Source organism: Calonectris borealis, unplaced genomic scaffold, assembly GCF_964195595.1.
Source record: "Calonectris borealis unplaced genomic scaffold, bCalBor7.hap1.2 HAP1_SCAFFOLD_225, whole genome shotgun sequence".
In the NCBI taxonomy this organism is placed as follows: Eukaryota; Metazoa; Chordata; class Aves; order Procellariiformes; family Procellariidae; genus Calonectris; species Calonectris borealis.
Window position 1 is genome coordinate 4,051 of NW_027441610.1, and position 8,380 is coordinate 12,430.

At 55.6% G+C, this 8,380-nt stretch overlaps 1 long non-coding RNA gene across 2 annotated transcripts; it reads right to left on the reverse strand.

Annotated features, from left to right (window-relative positions):
• Positions 1-898: 898 nt before the first annotated feature.
• On the reverse strand, positions 899-5,126 carry LOC142077349 (uncharacterized). Of its 2 annotated transcripts, none has more exons than XR_012671738.1 (4): positions 4,632-5,126; positions 2,510-2,573; positions 1,614-1,854; positions 899-927 (listed from the first exon to the last, which is right to left on the reverse strand). It is a non-coding gene; the product is annotated as an uncharacterized LOC142077349 (long non-coding RNA). The 2 variants fall into 2 exon arrangements; XR_012671737.1 differs by lacking the exon at positions 899-927 and adding an exon at positions 1,111-1,258.
• Positions 5,127-8,380: the final 3,254 nt, after the last annotated feature.

Below are 8,380 nucleotides of genomic sequence, written 5' to 3' on the forward strand. Positions count from 1 at the left end.
TAAAAATTTTTGAACCCCCCCCCATGAATTTTCAGGCAATTTGGGCTGTGACCCCCTTTGGGGGGGGGGGGGACACGGACCCCCATGACCCCCCATTCCCCACTCACCTGCTCCTCCACGGCATCATCACCCCCGTGGTGATGCTGGGGTGCCCCAAATGACATCATCACCCCTCCAGGCCCCCCAACCCCCCCTTTTTATTCACCCCCCCAAAAAGACACAAAACGAGGGAAACGGCCCCAACCGGCAGCTCGTTACTTTAATAATGCCGTTTACGTATGTACGCACGCACCCCCGCCAAAAAGGGGGGCTCTGCTAGAAAGATAAAGGAGGGGCGGCCCCCCCAAACGCTTGCAGCCCCCCCCAGCCCCCGTCCCGCAGGCTGCCAGCCGGCCCCTCACCCTCAGCACGCCCAACGACCGGCAGGCAAACCTGGGCCGGGGGTCTCTCCTGAGCACCACGGGACGCTCACAGCGAGGCATCTGAAAAACAAAAATCCCAACGGATATTTCAGCACGTTAAAAAAACAGCACCGAAGGCAGCAGAGGAATTCGGTCAGGGCAAGGGAGAGGGTAGCAGTCGAGCTAAAGGAGGGTGCCAGGCAAACGGGTCAGCTCGAAATACAACGCCGCCTTTAAAAGCTCGAGCGATTCGAACGCTTAAAATCAGCGTGAAGACTAATTGACACAATTCTGAACACGTTCTTCGCAGAGAAGTAAACGCTCTCGCTGGTGTCGGAAAATGCCTCGTCCCTTCCTTACAGCACCGCTGCAGGGAGATAACCCCGTGAGGCTGCAGGACAAGGGCGCGCCGTAATCAGCATCTACGCTCACGGATCCACCGCCGCAGCTCCAGCCCTTGCGCTGCTGCTGCTGCTGCTGCGCATCTCGCTCGCTTGGCCGATAAAGCTGAAAGTGAAGCGTAAAACTTTGAAGAGTAAAATGAAAAAGAAAGAACAAATCTCAGCAATTCATTTTATGCTAAAAAGGCGTGCGCACGCTTACATACGTACAATGAGAAGACTCGTACTATAAAAATATTTGATTTTCCTTTTGCGTTCATTGAAATTGCGTAGCTGTGAATTCATACCGTTAAATTATCTACCTCCAAGCTACACAGCTATCGTTTGACCAGGGGTTTTGCGTGTGTGACATGACTAGGAGGGACGCCTGGCCAGCTGCGCCGAGACCGATGCTACCGAACTGCCGGGGAAACGCGCCGTCGAAAGCGAGACAGAAATAAAGTGCTTCAGAGCACTCTGCCAAAAGATCAGGAAAAAAGCCCCTAACGTTCAGTTGCCTCTCTTTTTAAACGTTTAGAGCAACTACCCAACTGCTTAAGCACACCTAATAAATTATACACTACAGCTATTTGGCAGCTGCAGTTTAAACAACGCAAGTCAGTTTGGAAATTAGACAATTTTAACTTTCTTTTTAAAATTTCATTTATGATAGAAAAATCAGTGAGATAAGAGATCTCCCATACGGTTTTACTTTTTTGGGGGGGGGGGGGGGGGGGGGGGGGCAGGCGGTGGGGAATATCAAATCCCCGGTGCTGCAATACATCAGGCTACCAAAAAGGACTGGCAGGTTTGCTAACGCTGTTGGCTGTACCCAAGCGTGCGGAGGAACGCGTCTTTACGATCTCTCGACCGTTACACCCGAGAACCAAAGATCAGCCGTACGTCGACTATCGGAAGACGTGCTGCGCTTGGGTCTGTGCAAGGAAATCGACCTACCCCTTTTTTTTTTTTTTCCAGAGAGAGAGCGAAAAGTCTCCTTGCGGATGACTTCTACTGCCGAGCACGTCATCTCTGAAGATCCACTCTGATGGGAAGTTCGTAAAAGGCAACTCCTTGAACGAGAAAGATTTCCATTCTGGAAAATCTCTTTCCAACCGAAGTCAAAATTACGCGCTGCAGGTTAAGGAAAAAGGACGTGATAGAAGCAGTAACTCACCAAAACCACATCAGGACTCTCTGTTGCTAGTTACGAGGCTGCTACCGCTTCTCGGGAAAGCCTGGAAAACACACCGAAGCGACGCCGATTTGTCCCGTGTTGTCCACGCCTCTTCTTTGACCTTGGTTGCTTTTAGCACAGATGCCAGTATCTCAGTAAGGTTTTCCAGTGCTCCTGCAAGGTATTTTAAACACTGACTGAAAAAGCATTAAGCTTTTATCATGAAAACAAAGCCTGTTTCTCCCGAACATCCCAACTCTTACAAACGGTTCCTTTCCTCTTCTAGTCCAACATTATTTTCACAGCACCCTTTAATAGCAAGCACACAGAAACAGAAGACTCTGCTTTCAGGAAGAGAAAACAGACGAAGGAAAGCAAGCCTTGAATAGGCGTACCACGCTCCAGAACAGACCTTTATTTTTAGTATTTGTGTTAAAATATTTCATGTTAAAAAATCAGAGAGAAGGAGAGCTGCCACATTCTTCGTGTTGACTGTAAAGTCCGTGCTACAAGCACCTTAGGAAAAATGCAGACACACATCACAGGCATACCTTGTACTTGCAGACCACTATGGATCCTTTCCATCCGTCTCGTACTTTCACGGCAGTTGACATTCTGCTGAGAGGAAAGGCAAAAAAAAAAAAAAGTTTAGCACAAAGCTTCCTTTTCTGTGAAGACTACAACTGAGTGGAGGAGAAAGTATTTTGCATCATCTTTGGTGCAGTTGTTGAGACAGGCCACTAGAGCTTATGCATGTTTTAGACAACCGTGCCTTTTCTTTTGGCTCATCGGCAGCTTTAGTTTCGCTAGAACTCACTTGCCTAGAGACGCGCAGGTGACAGGCACAGACACCTACGTACGTTTTCTCAAGCCTAAGTAGAGCCGCGATTTCCTCACCCGATACGTCCCAAGTTGAGTATTTTTGTTAAAGAGTACGGCAACCCGTCTGTCCTCGCGAACTCGCTGCAAAAGAGGAATCCTTTTTTCCAGGCCGTTTCTCCAAACGGTCGAGATCTTTGAAAACTGCAGTTGTGCCACCAAACCTGCTCAGGGTCCCTCCCAACCTTCGACCATCGTTAGATTTAACAGGCACACGCTCTATTCCGTCTTCCAACAGCAAAAATACATAACGCCCCCAGACCCCGAGCGCAACCCTACGGACGTCCACACGCACCTCGCTGTTTTGATGAGGAGCCACTGAGCACCCCTGCGAGCACAGCGGGATCATGCGCAAGACCAGCGTCCTGGTTTCGGCTGGGATAGAGTTAATTCTCTTCCTGGTAACTGGTATAGCGCTGTGTTTTAGATTTAGGACGAGAAAAACGTGGGTAACACGCTGATGTTTTAGTTGTGGCTAAGTAGCGCTTACGCTAGTCGGGGACTTTTCAGCTTCTCATGCCCTGCCAGCGAGAAGCTGGGAGGGACCTTAGCCAGGACAGATGACCCAAACCGGCCAAAGGGACAGTCCGTACCATATGACGTCACGCTCAGTACATAAGCTGGGGGAGTTGGCCGGGCGGCGGCGACTGCCGCTCGGGGACCGGCTGGGCATCAGTCGGCGGGCGGTGAGCAATCGCATTGTGCGTCGCTTATTTTGTATATTCTTTTATCGTTACGATTGTTTCCCCTTCCTGTTCTGTCCCATTAAACTGTCTTTACCTCACCCCACGAACTTCACTTTTTTTTCCGATTCTCTCCCCCACCCCACTTTGGGGGCAGGGGGAGCGAGCGAGCAGCTGCGTGGTGTTTAGCTGCCTGCCGGGTTAAACCACAACAACCAGCTTCACCTACGCCGATTTCAGCGAATGCAGCTTCTGAAGCTTTAAACTGAAAACCGTATCTTGACACTTTGCCGCGGCAGAAACGATCCGTAACTAGAACTCTACAAAAACGCAGTAACGCACGTTGCAAACCCACAGCAGCGACAGCTTCAGAAATATTTCTACCGGGAACAAGGGAAAAAAAAAAAAACAGTTTCATCTCACGCACAGGAAAGCAGCAGGCAGAGAAAAGGGTCGGCATTCGTAGCCCTTGCAGGACGCAGGCATTCTCCTTCCATTCCTAAACCCGCCTCTTAGGTCGAAACATCACAACACTACTACGGCAATATCGAGAGCAGGGAACAGCAGCCCTGCCGCTGGATGTGCTACTGACTGATGCTATTTACGTAGCAGGACACCTAGACAGAGGGGCACGTTTTTCCACACACAACCCTGAACTTCCTGAAAATTTAAGTTTACCAAAACGAGCCATTTGGAACACATTGCCAAACAATGTTTGGCAATAAAACTTTGATGTGTTTGACACACACAAATTTGGGGTAACTCGCTACTTGCTTCCTGCTGTTGTTGTTCTTCCTTCAGAAATTCTACTTGTAGCCAAGTTATTCGCTACCGGTTCAAGCATTTACCTTCCAGGTATTACCAGCACATTTACACAGGCGAGGAACTAAATCGCTCTTCTAAAACTACCCGAGTGAAAATTACAGCCACGAAAGAGGAGTGACAGAGAAGAAAAGGAGAGGTCAGGCAGCAAGAGAGCTCTGCAGGCTGCCACCAGTCAACATCGCACTCTTTTTAAAAAAAAAAAAAAACACAAAACACAAACCAAAAAATAACACAAACACAAAAAGCCCACAAAAACCAACAACAAAACAAAACCTTGACGTTGTACCTTTTTTTTCTTTTGGAGCTCGTCCCTGTCTCAGCAGATTGTCTCGTCAGAGCATGAAATGCAGGTGATCCGTATCCCGATGACATCTGCACGCGATGAACACGTGTTCAGAAATAGTCCAGATCTGTAAGACCGGTGTCATTTGTGTGGTTTTAATAATCATAACTCCGTTTTATTGACCGATGCATTTGCGAGGAAACTAAGTAACTTTTAAACGTAGCCTCTCCTTGGGGAGAAAAATGCGTTAGGGAGTGAAAAAAATGATGATTCAGAGCTCCCAACCATGACGGAGCAGCGGGGAAATTAACGAAAGTGAAGGCCAACAGCAGCAACACGAAGCGACATTTGGCTTTAATTCTGATCACGTACTTAAGCGGCTCTCCAAGTCTATGCCTCGAGCCTATGAACGACTAGCCCTTTTTTGGAAGGACCAACTTTTTTCCTTAAAAGTCCTAGACTGAAGACTCCACTGAACAGAACGTGGATTGAGCCACAGGACAACGTGCCATCAACACTCTCAGGAAAAAAAAAATCAAGTAAAAATCAAGTTTAAATATCAGTTTCCATCGTGTCTCATTCATTCCGTTTCTAGTGATACCTGGGTGCTCCAAAATTCACTCTCCTGACACCACGTAGTACTACAAATTGAGTTATGCCTATAAAAATGAAAGGCTATTTCCAACCTGCCCATAAAATCAGTATGAACAAACAGAAGAGAAACACTTGAACTTAAAGAAGGACACAGGCAGCTCTTAATTTTTCGTAGATGAAAGCTCATTCTTTTCCCTGAAAGGAAAACACTCGTAACTACCCAGGGTTAGTTACGCTAACGAGGGTACGTAGGCACACTCTGTTCACAGCAATTGTTCATCAGCTTTTCTGCACCGGCAGCAAATTTGCCTTTTCCCTGGGTTTGACGCGGAGCACCTGCAGCGACCTTGAACGCACCAATGTTTCTCCCGGCTCCCCCGGCCCCACACGTGCCATTACCTGAGCAGCAAGCGGCGTCAACCACGCAGGATTTTCTTCACATGACGCAGAAGGTGACGCTGGGAAAAGAGGAGGCACAAAATGAACCTGTTTGTCACACCCAGCCAACGGTGAAAACCCAGGGAAGGATTCTGCCGTGCGGGGCCGGGCTGTGCACCCCGGGAGCTCCAGCCGGCCGGTTTCGCTCCCCTTTGCCGGGTACCGGGGAGACACCGCCGCCTCGTGCTGCCGCCTGCCCCCCGGGGGACCTCGCTTCAGCCCTCGGGAACGGGACCGGGAGAGACCCTCCACGCAAAGAGAGCGGATCCACGCGTGGCGTGGATTTAATCCCCGAGGGAAGAGGCCGGGCTCCCCGCTAGCAGAAGGACAACTCGCCTCCCTGCCGCTCGGAGCGCCTTGCCGGGGACAGCCCTGCCTGCGCCTGGCTGCTCTTCAGCCGTGCTGGGAGTGCAGTCTGGCCGACGGATGCTCCGGCAAACAGACACTGCAGCGAATCGCAGCTCCCGCTCGTTACAGCTGCTGGTAATTTTGCCTCTGGCTAAGGCATGCCCCAGACAGCGGACACCCCGTCTCGTTCCAGCTCCTGCTTGCGACGGTTCTGGCTAATTGAAGCTCCAGCTCTGCACCGTTGATTTCAGCTCCTTCTCCTTACAAGCTCCAGCTATTTGCAACAGCCTGGGCTTTTGACAAGGTCGTAAACCAATCGCCGTCAAAACTCGACTATTAGGATTAAATATCATAGTTGGACATTGTATAAACATTAATTAGTTTGTACGACTAATTAGTTAATAACTATTCGAAGCAGTCGACAAGCAAGAGCTGGACTCGAAGAGGGCGTGCGGGGTCTGAAAAGCAGAGACCACCTCTTCCCCCCAGAGACCACCGCAGACGTTGAGTTGGGCCTGGTGCGTGCCGGCCTCCCGCACTTCAGGGTCCAGCAGGACCAGAGCCCCTCCCCCCGGGGAGGCTCCACGCACCCTGCCCACCCCCTGCTTTCCCCCGCAGCCCCCAATGCCCTCCCAGCCCCCCGCACAAACGGCCAAACCGGCTTCTGCTTTGGGCCCCCAAACCAGCTCACTTGGCACCCATTTCTGAGCCCAAAAACCCAGCTGCTGCGCCTGTTCTCAAGGCCCAAAGATGCCCCCGGGGAGGGCAAGCGCTTGTGTGATGCTTCGGGCAGAAACGGGGCTGAAAGGTCCGATCCCGGTGCCGGGGGAGCAGAGGCGAGCTGGCTGGGACCAGCTTTTGCTCCTGGAACAACCCCAAGTCCCTGCTCCGAGGGCTTCCCCTTGGGGCCCTGGGGTGGACCTGTCCCTCCCCTTCAAATGCTCCAGCAGTTTCGGGAGCAGAAGGCCGTTTCTAAGCCCTCTCTCCAGCAGCTCCTCCCTCGACTCGGCCCGTGAAGCCCCCAGGCTCGAGCACCTCGCTGGGGCGGGCGGCCTCCATTGCCTACAGGCTGCCCGTCTGCCTGCAGGGAGGGCTGGGGGGTGCCCGGCCCCACGGGGCGACAGTGGGGACTCGCAGGGAGGGTCTGTTTGCACACAGCGCCCACCCCGCCCCCCCGCCCCGGCCCCACTGCGCGGCCCCCCTAGGGCACACAGCCCCGCCCCCCAGCCCCACTCCCCAGATGCTCACAGCCCCTCCCCCGCCTGGAGCCCCCCCAGCCCCCGTCCCCGGAGCCTGCAGGACCGCCCCGCCCCCCCGCCACAGCCCCACTCCTCGGCTCCCCGGGCCCGCGGCCCCTCACACTCACGCTGCGCCGCCGCCTCGGTGCAGAGCCCGCCGCGCGCCCCGTTGAAATACCCTCCGCAGCCAATCAGCGCGCGGCTCCACCGCACGGCCCGCGCGGGGCACGCCGGGAGTTGTAGTCCCGCCCCGGGACCGCGCATGCGCACGGCGCCTCGTGCACCGCGGCTGCCTCTACATCGACACCCGTACAATGGAGGTGATCGTGCACCGACCCTGGTGCAACCCTTGTGCCCCCCCATGCTCGCAGCCCCTCCCCGGTGTTTGCAAGCGCCTCCCAGCCCCAGGACCCCCGGTGCTCACAGCACCCGACCACACCATTTTCCAGCCCCGTGGGAGCCCCAAGCCCCACTCTCAAGCCCCGCCAGGACCCACAGCCCCACTCCCCAGCTCCTTGGGGGACTGCAGCCCCCGCCCCCAGCCCCACTCCCCAGCCCCCCTAGGACGAACAGTCCCCCCTCCCCGGCCCCCTCCGGGACGCACAGCCCCCCCCAGCCCCCCTCCCCGGCCCCCCCGGGACGCACAGCCCCCCCCCCAGCCCCCCTCCCCGGCCCCCTCCGGGACGCACAGCCCCCCCCCGGCCCCCCTCCCCGGCCCCCTCCGGGACGCACAGCCCCCCCCCGGCCCCCCTCCCCGGCCCCCTCCGGGACGCACAGCCCCCCCCCGGCCCCCCTCCCCGGCCCCCTCCGGGACGCACAGCCCCCCCCCGGCCCCCCTCCCCGGCCCCCTCCGGGACGCACAGCCCCCCCCCGGCCCCCCTCCCCGGCCCCCTCCGGGACGCACAGCCCCCCCCGGCCCCCTCCGGGACGCACAGCCCCCCCCGGCCCCCTCCGGGACGCACAGCCCCCCCCGGCCCCCCTCCCCCGTCCCCCCGAGACGCAGAGCCCCCCTCCTCAGTCCCCCGGGGGGTCCGCAGCCTCCCGCCAGCCCGCCGTGCCCGCGGCACCTCAGACTACTGCCGCCGCCGCCGCCGCCGCCGCCGCCGCCGCCGCCGCCGCCGCCGCCGCCGCCGC